Source organism: Aphelocoma coerulescens, unplaced genomic scaffold (genome assembly GCF_041296385.1).
Source record: "Aphelocoma coerulescens isolate FSJ_1873_10779 unplaced genomic scaffold, UR_Acoe_1.0 HiC_scaffold_193, whole genome shotgun sequence".
NCBI classification, from domain to species: domain Eukaryota; kingdom Metazoa; phylum Chordata; class Aves; order Passeriformes; family Corvidae; genus Aphelocoma; species Aphelocoma coerulescens.
The window spans coordinates 27,133-45,105 of record NW_027183541.1 but is presented as its reverse complement, the minus strand read 5'-3'; the positions used below and the strand labels follow the sequence as shown (position 1 = coordinate 45,105).

At 47.9% G+C, this 17,973-nt stretch overlaps 1 long non-coding RNA gene across 7 annotated transcripts; it reads left to right on the top strand.

Moving 5' to 3' along the window:
• Positions 1 to 616: 616 nt before the first annotated feature.
• LOC138101122 (uncharacterized) lies at positions 617 to 9,422 on the top strand. Of its 7 annotated transcripts, none has more exons than XR_011147012.1 (16): positions 617 to 1,533; positions 1,612 to 1,653; positions 1,748 to 1,873; positions 1,998 to 2,076; positions 2,154 to 2,869; positions 2,948 to 2,989; positions 3,084 to 3,209; positions 3,331 to 3,416; positions 3,498 to 4,578; positions 4,657 to 4,715; positions 4,793 to 4,917; positions 5,041 to 5,120; positions 5,198 to 6,012; positions 6,107 to 6,944; positions 7,029 to 7,069; positions 7,173 to 9,422. It is a non-coding gene; the product is annotated as an uncharacterized lncRNA (long non-coding RNA). The 7 variants fall into 7 exon arrangements; XR_011147016.1 differs by having other exon boundaries at positions 2,154 to 2,989; positions 6,107 to 6,165; positions 6,347 to 6,944; XR_011147015.1 differs by having other exon boundaries at positions 2,154 to 2,989; positions 6,107 to 6,346; positions 6,508 to 6,944.
• The last annotated feature ends 8,551 nt before the right edge of the window (positions 9,423 to 17,973 follow it).

Below are 17,973 nucleotides of genomic sequence, written 5' to 3'. Positions count from 1 at the left end.
GCTTTAAGCATCCATTATCATTTGTGTGCTTTAGGCAGTCCCCATGTATTATGGTGAAACTCCTTGCCAACTGGCTGATGGACCTGGCTCGCCGCTGTCGTTAGCCCGCCGGAAGTATTACAGGACTCCTTGACAAAGCCTTTACCTTTTCCATTTGAACGTGCCGTCCAGGTTGCCTTCGGCAACGGCCAGGTAGTTGCAGTGAGTTGCGGAGGGAGGGAGGAGCGAGGGCCCACTCAAGTTTCAGCAATGCCGCATCACCTCGTCTCCTCTTAACCCAGGTATACTCTGTGACGATGACGATGGCGTTGGCCTCAGAGCGTGGCCAAAGCGTGCGGCCTGAGGAGGCCAGCCTTTTTAGGAGACGGTGAGTGGCAGAATTGACAGGTTTTGGCTGAGGTGCCACTAAGTTCATGCACTGATGTTTGTCTGGTTTTCTTTATTGTAGCTGACTAAGAGAGAACCAGCCCGGTGAAGGCACGAGCTTCCCGCATGGTGATGCAGCCTTCTTTTGCACCCGAGGCAGATTGACATCCCCAGACATCCAAGAGATAAGTTGAGACCTGTGACCCACAGTAGGGGTGAAAGCGGGGTGTTGAGTTGGGACTCACCAGGAGGTATTTTTGAGTCAGACTTGGAGGTGGGGATACCCAAGAAGGGACCCCTTAGGCCCCATAAAGCTTAAGCCTTGCTTTTGATCACAGTGCCGAGGTGCGCAGGGCAGAGCAGTCCTGGTACATGTCACCTGTCTATTGTGTGTTCTCTGTCTTTTGTGCATCTCGTGTCACAGGTCTTTTGCCTTAGCCCTTTGAGATGCTTATCGCAAACTCTGGGCATTATTCTTAGCATCTCTCTTCTTGGTGTTCCTCAGTGTGGTGCCGATACCATTGCTCCTTTGACTCGTGATCTTGGAGGTGCGTCAGGATCACGTCTCTCTTCAACGATGTTGAGTCGAGTGTCTTTTCAGGTCTTGTTCTGAGCTGCATTGTCAGCTGTGCACTGCAATGATCCATTAGAGAGGATGAAGGCTATGTGAAGCTAGCTTGAGGATTCCACCCGTCCAGTTCTTGGGCATCCATCTTTGCGGTTCATGGAATATGTCCTTCTCTTATCATCCTCTTCTGCCAGGGTTCTTGCAGCCTCGTTGGCTCACTGTCGGTCTCGCTGCCGTCATCTCATTGCTCATTTGCTCGGTCCTTGTGATCATCTAGCCCAGAGTTTTCCCTCCTTGTTGTGTCCCCTTGTTTGTCATCTGCTGTGTCACGGGTGCCTGAGTGGGTTTGGCCCAGAGCTGCTCTGCCCTGCTGCATGGTCTGGCATATAGGTGTAATAGGGCAAGGCCAAGGGACTTGTAATTTGTAATGTAGGGTGTAGTTTGGCCTCTAGATTATAGTCCTAGATTGACACAAGATGGCTGGAGCTGTGAAGTTCTCATGCAGCACTTTGACTTTTGTCACCCCTTTTTTGCAGATGCAGACGGATTAAATCTGCAGCAGAGCGCCCCATACCGTGTGAGGGGGTTCCTACAGGAAGGTCGGTCACTGTTTGTCTTTGCAGGGCAAGTGTAACTGGTGGCTGTGTTACAGCATTGTTCTTTGTCTTTGTTCTTAGGAGGTAAAGCCAGATGTCAGCAGTCAAAGTCAAGTGAACGAGGTAAGAAGTCACTGGTGGAAAGAACCACTTGGTATTCCTTGGGTGCCAAGTTCTGGTACAGCTCTAAGCATCCATTGTCATTTGTGTGTTTCAGGCGCTCCCCTTGTGTTACGCTGAAACTCCTCACCAACTGGCCGACGGACCCGTCTTGGCGCCCTCGTGAGTCCTCTGCACGTATCAGGGGGCTCTGCAACGAAGCCTTTACCTTTTCCATGTGAAGGTACCATCTGGGTAGCCTTCGGCAACGGCCAAGGAGTTGCGGCAAGTCAGGGAGGGAGGGAGGAGGAGTGAGCGTCCACTCAAGTTTCAGCAATGCTGCAACTACTCGTTTCCACTCAACCCAGGCATACCATGCTATGATGGCATTGGCCTTGGAGCGCGGCCAGAGCGTGTGGCCAAGGACCCGGGCCCTCTTAGGAGACGGTGAGTAGTGGAACTGTTGGGTTTTGGCTGACATGCCACTAAGCTTGTGTACTGATGTTCGGTTGTCTTTATTGTAGCTGACTGAGAGACAACAGCCTGGCAATGGCAGGAGCTTCTGGGCCGGCGAGAGGCCGCCTTGTTTTGTGCCCCAGGAAGATTTGCATCCCCAGATGTCTGAGAGATAAGCTGAGGGGCTGCAACCCATGGAGGGAATGAAAGCGGGGTGTTGGGTTGGGGCTCTCTGGGAGGGAGTTTTGAGTCAGCTTTGGAGATGGGGATATGCAAGAAGGGGCCCCTTAGCCCACATAAAGGAAAAGTCTCACACTTGATGGCAGTGCTGAGGTGTGCAGGGCAGAGCAATCCGAGTGCATGTTGTGTCACTTGTCTATAGTGCATGCCGTGTCTTTTGGGCATCTTGTGTCACAGGTCTTTTGCCTTAGCCCTTCAATGTGCTTGCAGTCATGCTTTTTGCTGAGAGTTCTCTCTCCTCGTTGCATCCCCTCTTTTGTGATCTCCTGTGTCGCGGGTGCCTGAGTGGGTTTGGCCCAGAGCTGCTCTGCCCTGATGCATACCCTGGCATATCGGTGTAATAGAACAAGGCCCAAGGCCTTTAAATCTGTAATGTATGGTGTAGTCTGGCCTCTAGATGATATTCCTAGATTGTCCCAAGATGGCTGGAGCTGTGAAGTTCTCGTGCAGCACTTTGACTTTTGTCATCACTTTCTTGCAGATGCAGACAGATTAAATCCGTGGCAGAGTGCCCCATACCGGGTGAGGGGTTTCCTGCAGGAAGGTCAGTCACCGTTGGTCTTTGCAGAGCAAGTGTAACTGGAGGCTGTGTTACAGCATTGTTCTTTGTCTTTATTTTTAGGAGGTAAAGCCAGATCTCAGCAGTCAAGGTCAAATGCACGAGGTGAGAAGTCACAGGTGGTAAGAACCACTTGTTAATCCTTGGGTGCCAAGTTCTGGTACAGCTCTAAGCATCCATTGTCATTTGTGTGTTTTAGATGGTCTGCTTGTATTGCATCAAAACCTCTCGCTGAACGGCTGACAGACCCGGCTTGCCGCCCTAGTGAGCCCTCCAGATGTCTTACGGGACTCTGCGACGGAGTTTTTTCCTTCTCCATGTGAAGGTACCGTCTGGGAAGCCTTCGGTAATGGCTGAGTAGTTGCGATGAGTTGTGGAGGGAGGGAGGAGCGAGGGCCCCCTGAAGTTTCGGCAATGCCGCATCACCTCGTCTCCTCTTAACCCAGGTATACCCTGTGATGATGACGATGGCGTTGGCTTCAGAGCGTGGCCAAAGCGTGCGGCCTGAGGAGGCCAGCCTTTTTAGGAGACGGTGAGTGGCAGAATTGACAGGTTTTGGCTGAGGTGCCACTAAGTTCATGCACTGATGTTTGTCTGGTTTTCTTTATTGTAGCTGACTAAGAGAGAACCAGCCCGGTGAAGGCACGAGCTTCCCTCATGGTGATGCAGCCTTCTTTTGCGCCTGAGGCAGATTGACATCCCCAGACATCCAAGAGATAAGTTGAGACCTGACCCACAGTAGGGGTGAAAGCGGGGTGTTGAGTTGGGACTCACCAGGAGGTATTTTTGAGTCAGATTTGGAGGTGGGGATACCAAGAAGGGACCCCTCAGGACCTATAAAGCAAAAGTTTTGCTTTTGATCACAGTGCCGAGGTGCGCAGGGCAGAGCAGTCCTGGTACATGTCACCTGTCTATTGTGCGTTCTCTGTCTTTTGTGCATCTCGTGTCACAGGTCTTTTGCCTTAGCCCTTTGAGATGCTTATCGCAAACTCTGGGCATTATTCTTAGCATCTCTCTTCTTGGTGTTCCTCAGTGCGTTGCCGATACCATTGCTCCTTTGACTCGTGAGCTTGGAGGTGCATCAGGATCACGTCTCTCTTCAACGATGTTGAGTCGAGTGTCTTTTCAGGTCTTGTTCTGAGCTGCATTGTCAGCTGTGCACTGCAATGATCCATTAGAGAGGATGAAGGCTATGTGAAGATAGCTAGAGGATTCCACCCATCCAATTCTCGGGCATCCATCTTTGCAGTTTTTGGAACAAGTCCTTCTCTTATCATCCTCTTCTGCCAGGGTTCTTGCAGCCTCGTTGGCTCACCGTCGGTCTCGCCGTGGTCATCTCATTCCTCATTTGCTCGGTCCTTGTGATCATCTAGCCCATGTTTTCTCTCCTTGTTGTGTCCCCTTGTTTGTCATCTCCTGTGTCACGGGTGCCTGCATGGGTTTGGCCCAGAGCTGCTCTTCCCTGATGCATACTCTGGCGTATGGGTGTAATAGGGCAAGGCCTGGGGATGTGGAATTTGTGGTGTAGGTTGTAGTTTAGCCTCAAGATGGCATTCCTAGACTGATACAGGATGGCTGGAGCTGTGAAGTTCTCATGCAGCTCTTTGACTTTTGTCATCACTTTCTTGCAGATGCAGACGGATTAAATCTGCGGCAGAGCGCCCCATACCGTGTGAGGGGGTTCCCACATGAAGGTCGGTCACCGTTTGTCTTTGCAGGGCAAACATAAATGGTGGCTGTGTTACAGCATTGTTCTTTGTCTTTGTTCTTAGGAGGTAAAGCCAGATCTCAGCAGTCAAGGTCAAGTGAACGAGATAAGAAGTCCCTGGTGGTAAGAACCACTTGTTATGCCTTGGGTGCCAAGTTCTGGTACAGCTCTAAGCATCCATTGTCATTTGTGTGTTTCAGGTAGTCCCCTTGTATTACGCCAAACTCCTCGCCGACTGGCTGACAGCGTTGTCTTGCCGCCCTCGTGAGTCCTCTGCAAGTATCATGGGACTCTGCGATGAAGCCTTTACCTTTTCCATGTGAAGGTACCATCCCGGTAGCCTTTGGCAACGGCCGAGGGTTGCGACAAGTCGGGGAGGGAGGGAGGAGGAGCGAGGGTCCGCTCAAGTTTCAGCAGTCCCCCATCACCTCCTCTCCTCTTAACTCAGGTATACCCTGCGGTGATGGTATCGGCCTTGGGGCGTGCCCAAAGCGTGTGGCCCAAGGACCCCAGCCTTTTTAGGAGACGGTGAGTAGTGGAACTGTTGGGGTTTGGCCAATGTGTCACAGAGTTCCTGTCCTGATGTTTGGTTTTCTTTATTGTAGCCGTCTAAGAGACAAGAGCCCGGCGATGGTAGGAGCTTCCAGGATGGTGATGCGGTCTTCTTTTGCGTCCCAGGTGGATTCGCGTCTCAGGACGTCTGAGAGATAAGTCAAGGGGATGAAAGCGGAGTATCGAGTTGGGCCTGCTGGGAGGGAGTTTTGCGTCACCTTTGGCGATGGGGATGCCGAAGAAGGGGCGCCTTAGCCCGCATAAAGTGAAAGTCTCACATTTGATGACAATGCTGAGGTGCGCAGGGCAGAGCAATCGCAGTGCATGTTGTGTCACTTGTCTATAGTGCATGCCATGTCTTTTGGGCGTCCTGTGTCACAGGTCTTTTGCCTTAGCCCTTTGATGTGCTTGCAGTCATGCTTTCCACCCTGAGTTCTCTCTCCTTGTTGTATCCTCTTGTTTGTCATCTCCTCTGTCATGGGTGCCTGCATGGGTTTGGCCCTGAGCTGCTCTGCCCTGCAGCATACTCTGGCATATCGGTGCAAGAGAACAAGCCTTGGGGACTTGAAATTTGTAATGTAGGGTGTAGTTTGGCCTCTAGTTGATAGTCCTAGATTGTCACGAGATGGCTGGAGCTGTGAAGTTCTCATGCAGTGCTTTGACTTTTGTCATCGCTTTCTTGCAAATGCAGACGGATTAAATCTGTGGCAGAGTGCCCTATACCGGGTGAGGGGGTTCCCGCAGGAAGGTCGCTCACCGTTTGTGTTTGCAGAGCAGGTGTTAATGGTGGCTGTGTTACAGCATTGTTCTTTGTCTTTGTTCTTAGGAGGTAAAGCCAGATCTCAGCAGTCAAGGTCAAATGAACGAGGTAAGAAGTCACTGGTGGAAAGAACCACTTGTTATGCCTTGGGTGCCAAGTTCTGGTACAGCTCTAAGCATCCATTGTCATTTGTGTGTTTCAGGCAGCCCCCTTCATTACCCTGTACCCGTCCCCGACCGACAGGCCTGTCTCGTTGCCCTTGTTAGTCCTCTGCAAGTATCATGGGACTCTGTGACGAACCCTTTACCTTTTCCATGTGAAGATACCATCTGGGTAGCCTTTGGCAACGGCCGAGTAGTTGCAATAAGTTGGCGAGGGAGGAGGAGCGTGGGTCTGCTCAAGTTTCAGCAATGCTACATCACCTCGTCTCCACTCAACCTAGGTATACCCTGCAATGATGGTGTCGGCCTTGGAGCGTGGCCAGAGTGTGCGGCCCGAGGACCCCAGCCTTTTTAGGAGACGGTGAATCGCAGAGTTGATGGGTTTTGGCTGAGGTGCCACTAAGTTCATGCACTGATGTTTGTTTGGTTTTGTTTATTGTAGCTAACTAAGAGATAACCAGCCCGGTGAAGGCACAAGCTGCCTGCATGGTGAGGTGGCCTTCTTTTGCACCTGAGGGAGATTGACATCCCCAGACATCCAAGAGATAAGTGGAGACCTGTGACCCACAGAGGGGGTGAAAGCGGGGTGCCGAGTTGGGACTCACTGGAAGATATTTTTGAGTCAGATTTGGAGGTGGGGGATACCCAAGAAAGGGCCCCTTAGGCCCCATAAAGCTTAAGTCTTGCTTTTGATCACAGTGCCGAGGTGCGCAGGGCAGAGCAGTCCCGGTACATGTCACGTGTCTATTGTGCGTTCTCTGTCTTCTGTGCATCTCATGTCACAGGTCTTTTGCCTTAGCCCTTTGAGGTGCCAAGCATGTACCTTTTCACTTTGCGCGTATCGTCCAGGCCACCTCCAGAGTCGGATGAAGATTTGAGGTGCACCGGGGCTGCAGTGCAGAGGAGCCCTGGGGATTAATCTTCTGGAGGCTGATAGTCATATTTTCTGTTTTGTCGTCTTAGGTTCCATGAGCTGGTGTGGAGCTGAAGTTTGGAAACGGCCGGTAAGCGATTAGCCTCGGCAGTTAGGAGGGAGGGGTTGTTGCAGGAGGGGTCATTTTTGGGACGTCTCAGTGCAGTCTGAAGTTTCTTTCTGAATTTTTGCAGCCTCCAAAGCAGACTACAGGGAATGTACTGATGTCCACAGTGCCCACGTGTTCTTTTCTGTCGAGGATGGATTTTTTCCTCTCATCTCTGAAAGATAAGTGTTGAGACTGGTGGTTGGGAGAAGGGAAAAACCTTTGGAATCACAGGAGGCAATCTGAAGTTAGCTTAGAGGAGAGGGCTGTAGTGGGATGGGCCCCTTGGAAGTAAAGAGAGAGGGTTTCTCCTTAGCATCACCTGACCCTTTGCCGGGCAGGGCAGTTCCATACCCATGTTTTTGCAAGCTTTGTGCTTTGAGTCTTGATGTCATCGCAGATCTTTTTGCCTGAGGAGCCTGCCTTTGGGTCCGGAGCGGTCGCCCAGCAGTCATCACCTCTTTCTCTAGGCCTACTGACCTTCTTGAGCATCCTCTTAACAGCTTTGGCACTAGCTTCTCGTAAGGAGTTGTTTCACTGTCACGTGCTATTGCCATAGAGCTGTCTTTCCTTTGGCATCATCACTTTCTGGCTCATCTTGCAGCAGGAATCTTGGGTCCATCAGGTGAAACTGCTGGGCAGTTTTAACTTCTCTCTGTGTTACGTAGTTTGCGTCTACGTTGTGTAGTTTGTGTCCACCCTCTTCTGTGTCCTAGGGCTTTGTTATGTCTCGATGCTTTATCGGCATTGTTCTGGGCTGTATTGGCAGCGGGGGGGGGGGGGGAATCTCTGCTTGTGTACTTTCCCAGATTGGGCTTATTCCAGCATCTTTACATTTTTACTTTTTGAGACCAGAGGAAGTGCAGGAGATGTTCTCATCCATCTTCCTTCTCACTTTTGGTAGTGCCTTCTGTTCACATCCTATTCCCTTAGACTTCTATATGGAGCATATTAGACCCTCCTCACGTGACCGTGGTAGTTCTGTAGGTTTTGTTGCCTTGAAGCATATCGGGCTCAAGAATTAATCTTCCAGAGAGTTATCTCAAGCCCTCTTGTCATCTTTGCTTATATTTGGCGCACCACCTTGTCCATGTGCTCTTTGCAGTTGGAGCTGCCCTGCCCTGGCAGGGTAATGGTTAAGAAGAACAGTTATAAAACTTAAAGGTTCATATCTTTTCTATGGGGTTTTGGGTAGAAAATTTATGGGCCTAGTGTGGAGATAACTCCTAGCCTTCAGCCCCTCACTGACTGCCTCATGTTGTCTCTCAGGTCCCTGAGGTGGCTTTGGATCTCTGTGGTCATTGATGCTACCAATTTTCCCAGAATCTGCCGTTTGATGTCGAGGAGCAGCAGCTGCAAGATGTGCTGAAGCATCTTCATCAGTAGAGTTTTTTGAGTAAGAGCTGCAGTCAGTGTGTAAGCTGAAGAGTGTGTGACTGTGTGTGTCTGTGTGTGAGAGTTGTCTGTCTTTCTGCTTCTGTCTGCCTGTGAGAGCATGTGTGTTGATGGGTTCTAATGTTGTATGTGAGATTTTTGCCTTTCAGGTTTTTCAACACATTTTTAAATTTTGAATTAAAAAAACTCCAGCCAGGTTTGTTCCCTCCCCCCAGTTTTTTTTTCCTTCAGTCCTGGCCGGTCTGCGAGGCGACGTTCATCGCCAAGGTTTGGGTGCGGACCGTGCCGGCGATGGGGTTTTGTGAGGCAGGATGATTTGGAGGCTCCTGGGAACCACATTCCCATGGAGAGCCGAGGGTTAGTGGAGCGGTCAAGATGAGAGCAAGGGTGGGTTTGTGTGTAAGCTAAAGGAGGTGTGGGTGGTGGATGGCTGTTATGTTCTCTACATGTTGCTGTTTTGGGTTTCTTATAACAATAAAAGAAAATGTAATAAACTTTCCAGAAACAGTAGCATTGTTTTATTGTATTGATATGTATTTGGCTTGCGTTGCCCTGTATTGTTCTGTATTGGTGTTTGCCACTGAATTTCCATGTATTGCTCCGTGTGTAAATTGGACTTTTGCCAGCATGTATATGGATTGTATTCGTACTTGTGTTTGTATATGTTATTTCCACATTTTGCTGAAGTGTAAATAAAAAAATTCAATGAAGAAAGAAGTTCCAAAGAACTCGCTCAGAACAGGGAAAGAAGAGAAAGCGCACAGACTTTCAATGCAGTACTCTAAAACCGGTGAGAGATTTAGTCTCTGTCGGACCAAAAGCTCCTCTGGACTCAGGCCCAGAGGGAAGCCAAAGCACGGGGATTGAATTTAAACCTTTGGACAGGCTGAGATACATGAAGCCACACCAAAGTGAAATAGAAACATAGATTTTTAACTTCAGTGGAAATATATGCTAAGGGTCTTAAACATTAAAAAGCTGTAGCAGAGACCTTAAACACAGTTCTGCTGCAGCAGTGTTACCTTTTCACAGAATTCTTTACTTTAGACAAAATATAGATAGAATTACACTGTTCATATTTTTTAGATAGACTGTTCACATAAACAATAAGAGCCGATAGAAACTGCATACGCAAATCTGTGTAATACCTATGTAGTACTTGTGTAAGGCTTACGACTGTTAGAATCAGGCCAGGATAGGTTAAGAGAAACTAGAATCGTGTATTAATCTTATTGGGCAGTTAACAAATATAATCCACACTTCTGTAAGAAAAAATATAGAGTGTATAGTACATTGTATAGAGTGCATCAAGTATAGTGTGTATAGTATATAAAGCATATAGAGTATATGGAGCATATAGAACATATAGAAGAGGCTGTTTTTGCCTGCTGTTGCTGCTTGGCTTTATCATGTAACCCCCTCTGAACTCTGCCTTCAAGAAAACTATGAGACTATGAAATAAAGAACTTAGCAGAACAGCAGCCTCCTCTGCTCCGTTACCCCGGTCCGAGAAGGAAGGGTACCCCGTCAAAAGCTCAACAAGTCTCGTATATCAAATCTCAAAAGTCACATGCATACTTATGGAACGCTTTCTAGTTTAAAAAAATATTTCAAAAACCAACCCTGACAGTTTACCTGCACCTGGCATCAACTATCTATTATCTATGGAAAGGAAAGCCCAGTGCCTCAGCGTGTCAGGTGCAGACAATGAGCCGTCCAGGGAAGGAGCAGCAAATCCTTTCTGCACCTGCCCTCACACTTGTCACGGCAACAACCCCAGGTGTGAGCCGTGAGAATGATGAGGGGGCAGAGCAGCCCCAGGTGTGAGCTGTGACGGTGAGGAGAGGGCGGCGCCTGCCGGGGCCTGTTTTAGGAGGGGTTACCTCAGCTCACTTTTGCAGGGCTATGTTGGAGGAAAGGGGCTTACGGTGAGGTCCTGGGGGGGTCTCTCACGAAAGGACGGTGAGAGCGTCTCACAGGGTCTGGGGGAGCACTCGGATGCAGTTAGATGCGGAGCATTGCCAAAGGAGGTGCCAGGCAGCTGCAGCTAAGCAGGTGAGCCGGTGCGTGGGTTTGCGGGGGGGGGGGGGGGGGTGTCTTTCTATTTTTCCCTTCTGATTTCATCTTGCCAGTCCCTCCCACCGTGCTCTCAGAAAAAATGGGGATTACGAGAACAAAAGGAGTTTAAATGGAGGGAAGAAACTCCTCCTTCATTATTGTCTGTGTTTGAACGAGGGGATCCCCCTTCCATTTTAAATGGAAGGGGAAAGCACAGATGTTACCATTTTATGGGTTTGAATTGAGGGTAACCCCTCCATTTTCATCAACCTAAGTTCTAAATTGAGGGGGAAGCCCTGCTGCCCCTGCTTTTTGAGGGTTTTAATGAAGGTAACAATCGCCCTTTCCCCATCATTTGAGAGTTGAGGAAAACTCCTCTCTTTCTGGTATCTTAGACCATTAAATAGAAAGGGAGAACACATTTATTTATTTACCATTGTATTGGTTTGAATTGAGGTGAACACCCCCCGTTGCCTCAGTTTCAGGGGTTAAATTGAAAGAAACTCCGGCTTTTCCAGCATTTGAAAGGTTTGAATCGGAGCGTGCCACCGCATTTGAGGTCGCTTCCGGCCATGCCCCGGCACCGAATGTCTCGCGCGGGAGCACTCCCGGCCCCTGGGGAATTTCTGAGGAGGAGTGGGAATTTGGGGGCTGGGCCGCCGACAGGGACCGACGGAGCCGAGCCGCGCGGAGCCGAGGTGAGCGCCGCCGGGCCGGCAGGCGGGAGATGCGGCACGGAGCCGCGCCGCCCCGGGTCGTCCCGCCCGCTCCGTGCCGTCCGTGCGCGGGGCTCGGGCGCCGCCGGGTCCCCTTCGGTCAGGCGCCGGTGCCGGTGCCGTTCGGCAGGCGCCGGGGGCGGGCGGGGGTCTCCCGGCGCGGGACCGCCCCCGCCTGCCGGAGGAGGCGCTTTCGTGCCGCGAGCCGCGCGCCGCCGGGTCCCCCTCGGCCCGGCGCCAGTGCCGCTCAGCAGGCGCCGGGGGCGGGAGGGGTCTCCCGGCGCGGGGCCGCCCCCGCCTGCCGGAGGAGCCGCTTCCGTGCCGCGAGCCGCGCTCCTCCCGGTTCCGGGAGCGCGGGGCCGTCCTCGGGCGGCGAGTGCCGCCGGTTCCGTGGGTCGCGTGGCTTTTCCGGTCCCCTCGCACCGTGGAACAGCGCCAGCCCGGAGCGAGTCCCAGCAAGGGGCGCTGTAGCACGCTTGCGGCTTGTCCGCTTCATAGTTTGCTTGCAAAAAGCCACCGAAAGGAACAATGGAAAAAAACCCAACCCCGATCTCCCAGGCTTTTTATCCAGGAGCTTAATTGGTATTGCTCTTTAACTGAGCCACGGCTTTAAATAATGAATGATTTAGCAGCCTCTGAGATAATCCTTGTCCCCTCTGTGATTGACGGAGGCAGACAAGGAGGTTTAATCAAATTAGAGAAGTTATTAATTACAGCAAGCAAGGCATAAGCAAAATCAGCGCTGGGCGACAGGGGAGTCCCCGCTCCACCGACTGCCGCAGGGGTTTGCAAATTTCAGTCCTTCTTTTATGCAGGATCATTTCCTGGTAACTTATCTTTAAGGGAGTACTCTACGCATGTGTGAGCTTGTTGCTAGGGGGTCGTTTTCTGCCTTCTGGTGGTCGATGGCTGAAGGCAAGTAGTCTTCTTCAAGTGCCCTCTGGGTGACCCTTTCCTTATTTGGTCAGTTAGTATCCCCTGCTTTTCTTCCTGGAGCTTAAACAATAGTACACTTACAGCACTTACAACCTTTACATATGGATTTGTTAAGACATTTCCTGTTATGTACGTTGTGGCCTGTGTCAGCTGTTTTCAATGAACAAAATACCCTTATTTATTACAATCCCCCCTTTTTCTCTTGTTCATTTTTGTTCATTGAATCTTTTTAGCTCTTGTTTAGCTAATTCTAACATTTCTTCTTCATGATTTTCTGGTATCTGCTGGTATTTAGCCCTAAGGAGCATTAAATGTGCTACTTCTAAGCGCCCTTTTACTATGGAGATCAGCTTATTGAATATACACGGCCCAAATGTGAGTCCTAGGACTAACAGAATTAGAGGCCCTGCAATGGTAGATAACAAAGTGGTTAACCAGGGTGAATGATTAAACCAGGATTCATACCAGCTCTGTTGTGCCTCTCTTTCTCTTTTCCGTTGTTCTAGCCGTTTTCTTAGTTCAGTCATGGTGTCTATCACTACCCCAGTGTGGTCTGCATAAACACAGCATTCTTCTTTGAGTGCTACACACAGTCCTCCCTGCTGAAGGAATAATAAGTCCAATCCCCTCCTATTTTGTAGGACTACTTCTGATAGAGATCTTACTGATTTTACTAGGCCATCAATTGCTTGTTCTATTCGGCTTAGATCTTCATCTACTGAGACCCTTAGTGCTCTTAATTCTTTTTGCTGGGTGACTAAGGATGCTACTCCAGTTCCTGCCCCAACTCCTCCTATAGTGAGAAGGGTTGCTATGGTTAATGCAATAAAAGGTTCTCTTTTTACTAGGTGATGATCTGCTGTGGTGTGTTGTTGGTACATGTATTCACTAGGATGATACGTGATTCGGGGTATGATGGACACTTGAATACAATAATCGTGGGTGTAATTAAATAGTTGAATTCGATGTAGTTTAAGTTCTAGCGGGGGCCTTTGAGTTATCATGCTCTTTTTCCATAATTCTTCTCTATATTTCATTAAGGTAATAATGTAATGATTCATGTTTTGGTCTCTTAAATTTGGGTGATCTTGAGGTTCCCCCATATTATAAGGCATTCCATACAGCATCTCAAAAGGGGAGATTCCCATGTCAGATCTTGGTTGAGTCCGTATGTTTAACAAAGCTAATGGTAGACATTTCACCCACGACAACTTGGTTTCAAGCATAAGCTTTGTCAATTGCTTCTTTATTTCCCCATTCATTCTTTCTACTCGTCCTGAACTTTGGGGATGCCAGGGGGTATGATATTCCCACTTTATTCCCATAATTCCCATTACTTCTTTGATGATTTTAGATACAAAGTGGGGTCCTCGGTCGGAGTCAATAGTCTCAATTATTCCATATCTAGGGATAATATTTTCTAATAGAACTTTGACCACTGTCTGTGCTGTTGCCCTTGCTGTGGGAAATGCTTCGACAAAATGCGTTAGATGGTCTACTATAACTAATAAGTATTTACTTCTTCCTACTTTGGGCAATTCGGTGAAATCTAGTTGTATGTTAGCAAAGGGCCTGTGTGCTAGTGGTCTCCCTCCCAATGGGTGTTCTCTTAAATAAGCCTTATTCACTTTAAGGCAAGTTATGCAGCCTTTAACAATTTGTTTTGCCAAATTATATATTCCAATACACATATACTTGGTGGCAAACTGGTCTGCTAGTGCTTGTGTTCCCCAATGAGTTTGGCTATGTAACCTTGGTAAAATTTCTACTGCTATTGATTTAGGTAGTACTACTCTTCCATCTGGGAGTTTCCATTCTCCTTCTGAATTTTCTTTTAGCCCCATTTGTGATAGTTTCTCTTTTTCTTGTTCTGTAAAACTATACATTCTAGTTTTATTGAGGAATTTCTCCTTTGGTTGTTCCTTATCCTGAACTTGTTGTATAACCAAAAGTGCTGCCCTTTTTGCTTCTTGGTCTGGCCCATTATTACCTCTACTCCTAAAATCTAATCCTTTCTGGTGTCCTTTAAGATGTACTACAGCAATTCTTCTAGGCTCCCGTAAGGCCTGGAGTAGCTGTCTTATTAGCTCCTGATGGACTAAGTCTTTCCCTTGAGAGTTTATTAACCCTCGTTCTTCCCATATTTTTCCAAATGTATGTACCACTCCATATGCATATTTGGAGTCTGTATATATTGTCCCTGTTTTATTTTTCAGCCATCTCAGAGCTCGTAAGACTGCATACAATTCACAAGCTTGAGCTGACCAGGATCTACTTAGAGGTCCTGACTCTAAGACTTCTGACCCTTCCTCTTTAATGATTGCATAGCCAGATACTCTCTTTCCCTCGATTACCCGAGATGATCCGTCTACAAACAGCCTCTCCCCTTCTTCTAATTCTTCTTCTTCTAAGTCCGGTCGGATTTTGGTTTGTTCTTCTATGGTTAACATGCAATCATGGGCTAATTTTTTCTCATTTGGTTCTCCGTATAAGAACTGGGCCGGATTTTGTAGTGTAGTGACCTCTAGTGTTAGCTTTGGGGAATCTAATAAGATCCCTTCATACTTTAAAAGTCTCGAATCTGTTATCCATTTTTCAGCTTTTTGTTGCAATATTCCCCTAATATTATGTGGAGATAGTACCTTGAGTTCCCCATTAAAAGTTATTTTACGTGCTTCTTCTACCAAGAGAGCACAGGCTACCACTGCCTGTAGGCATGTAGGCCATCCCTTGCTTACTGGGTCTAATAGCTTTGACAAGTATCCCACCGGTTTCCTTCTCCCAGCCCAATATTGAGTTAATACTCCATATGCTGTCCCATTTTCAATGTTTACAAATAGATAAAATGGTCTTTTAAAATCAGGTAAACTTAGTACTGGAGCGTTAATTAAATCCTGTTGCAGTTGTTCTAAGCTCTGCTCATCCTTTCTGCTCCATTTCAATAACCCGTCATGACTGAGCTTGTTATACAGAAATTTAACCTTGGTACTATAATTATCAATCCATTGTCTACAGTAGCCTACTAATCCTAGCAATTGCCTTACTTGTCTCTTGCTCCTTGGTGGCGGGAGTGAGAGGATTCCTTTCACTCTTTCAGGGTCTATTTTTTTCTCTCCTTTACTCAAATAATGGCCTAAATATTTTACTTCTTCTTCTACAAACTGTAATTTTGCCTTTGATACTTTTAGTCCCTTCAAGCTTAAAAAGTTTAACAGTTTAATGCTCTCCTCCTGAACTTCTTCTTCTTTTTTTCCTGCAATCAGGAGGTCATCCACATACTGAATCAAAGTAATGTTTTCTCTTGTTTGATATTCTTGGAGGATTTGTTCTAATGCTTGTCCAAATAAATTTGGTGATTCTGTGAACCCTTGTGGCAGCACGGTCCATCGCAACTGTTGTCGCCTATGAGTATCTGGGTCCTCCCATTCAAAGGCAAAATAATCTCTACTATTTTCGTCTAAGGGGCAGGCCCAAAATGCATCTTTTAGATCAATTACACTACACCAGTGATTTTCTGGCCCTAGTCTACTTAATAGGGTGTATGGGTTAGCAACCACCGGGAACCAGGCCACTGTCCTCTTATTAATTTCTCTTAAATCATGCACCGATCGATAGGATCCATCTGGTTTCTTTACTGGTAAAATGGGTGTATTAAAAGGGGACATACAGGCTTCTAGGAGTCCCTTGCTTATTAGTCTGTGTATTTCAGGCTTTAGTCCTCGTTTCCCTTCTGGGGATATGGGATACTGCTTGATCCTTATTGGAATTTCTGGATCTTTTATGGTTACGGAGAAGGGCGGAATGTTCAGTTGGCCCACACTGTCAGGCGTGTACCATACCTCAGGGTTAATTTCCTTTTCATCCTCTACTCTAAGGGGGCATAGTTTGATTCTCAATTCTTTATTAATTACCTCTAGGTTTATTCCCAATTCTACTATGAGATCTCTACCCATGAGGTTATACTCTGCTTCTGGTGCCAACAAAAGGCTTCCTATTCCTATTTTTGATTCGGTTTCTATCAGGACATCTTTAATAACAGGGACCTCAAAAGGTTCACCCTTGGCGCCCACTACAAGGGCGGTGTCTCGGGAGACTTTACATCCAGATGGTAAAACTTGGATAGTTGATCTTTCTGCTCCCGTATCTACCAGGAATTCAAATTCCTGGCACTGGGGACCGACTTTTATTTTTATCAAGGGCTCTGGATGTTTCTTGGTCCCCAGTAAGTAGAGCCCCTGACCCCTCTAATCTTCTTTGAACATCTTTTCATCTCTTATCCTCTTTCTACAATCCCTTCTGATGTGTCCCTTCTCCCCACAATAAAAACATACGACTGCTTCCCTCCTTTCCACTCTCTGATTTCCCTCTGTGTTCCTAGGGGCCTTTCTGGGTATTTGCCCCATTCGGCGGGGAGAGTCTTGTTTTCTGCTTTCCCTTACTGCTGCCACCATCATTCTGACTTGTCTCTTGTGATTCTCTTCATCCCTCCTGACATATACTTTCTGTGCTTCCCTCAACAATTCATCTAATCCTCTCTCCTGCCAATTTTCTAGTTTTTCTAGCTTCCTCCTGATGTCATCCCATGATTTGGCTACAAATTGAGTTTTCAGAAGTGCCTGACCCAACTGTGTGTCTGGGTCCAGGCCTGAATACAGCTGTAGATTCTTTCTTACCCTTTCTAGCCAATCTGTTGGAGTTTCCTCCTTTCTCTGCCTCTCATTAAAGGCCTTATTTATGTTTTGTCCTCTCGGTACTGCCTCTCGGACCCCTTGTATAACTATTGTCCTTAAGTCCTGCATATGAGTTCTGTGTGCTGGATCCTGATGATCCCAATTAGGGTTTTGTAAAGGCCATTTGATATCTGCCTGTGGGCCTTGGGCATGTTGGGCATCCCAAATTTGCATTCCCGCTCGCCTAATCATGTTCTTTTCTTCTGCAGTAAAAAGAATATTTAGAATTGACTGCAACTCATCCCAGGTCTATATATTAGGGCCTAAAAATTGATCTAGCTTCTCTGCAACTCCCAGGGGGTCTTCTAATAGGTTCCCCATTTCCTTCTTAAAGTCCCGTACATCTCCAGAGCTAAGGGGAACTGAAATAAAGCCAATTCCTGGTTGGGGTCCCCCCATAGGCACTTCTCTTAATGGATAGAGGTTATGACGTCTAGCTCTGCCCCTTGTCATTGGTCCCTCCCGTTCGGGTTCAGGATTCCCTTCCTCTTCCTCTAGGGGCTGCTCAGGGAGTGGGAGTGGGGGTGCTTGCGGGGCCTGCGGAGGTATATAGGGGGGTGGAATCAACGGGACTTCCTCTTTCTTTTTATCTTTTCTTCTTACCCCCGAGTTTTCAGATTTTTCCTTTAAAGTAAACAGGAGTACCCCGGGGGTCTCTATCCATATTTTTGCATATTCACTCTCTTCTCGACTAAAAGGAGTTTTGGAATTTACCCATAAATTCAAATCCTGTCTCACCCAGTCCTCGTAGGACCCAAATATAGGCCAAAATACATTTTGTGATATCTGCTTTCCTCCCCAGACCTCTATACAATAATAAATCATCTTGGCCTTATCTTTATTCTGTGTACTCGAATAATGCCTCCAATTATTCAATAAAAGCCCTAACGGACTATCCTCAGGTACTGGGGGAAACCTCATGGAACTAGAGGGCTTGCTTTTCCCCTGTCCCATCCTCTGGAGTGCCTTCAGGCGTTCTGTGTGTGGAATCACTCGCTTCCCCTGGTTCGTGGCCCACGCCCTCGCGGGCAATGGGAACCGCACTACTGAGGGT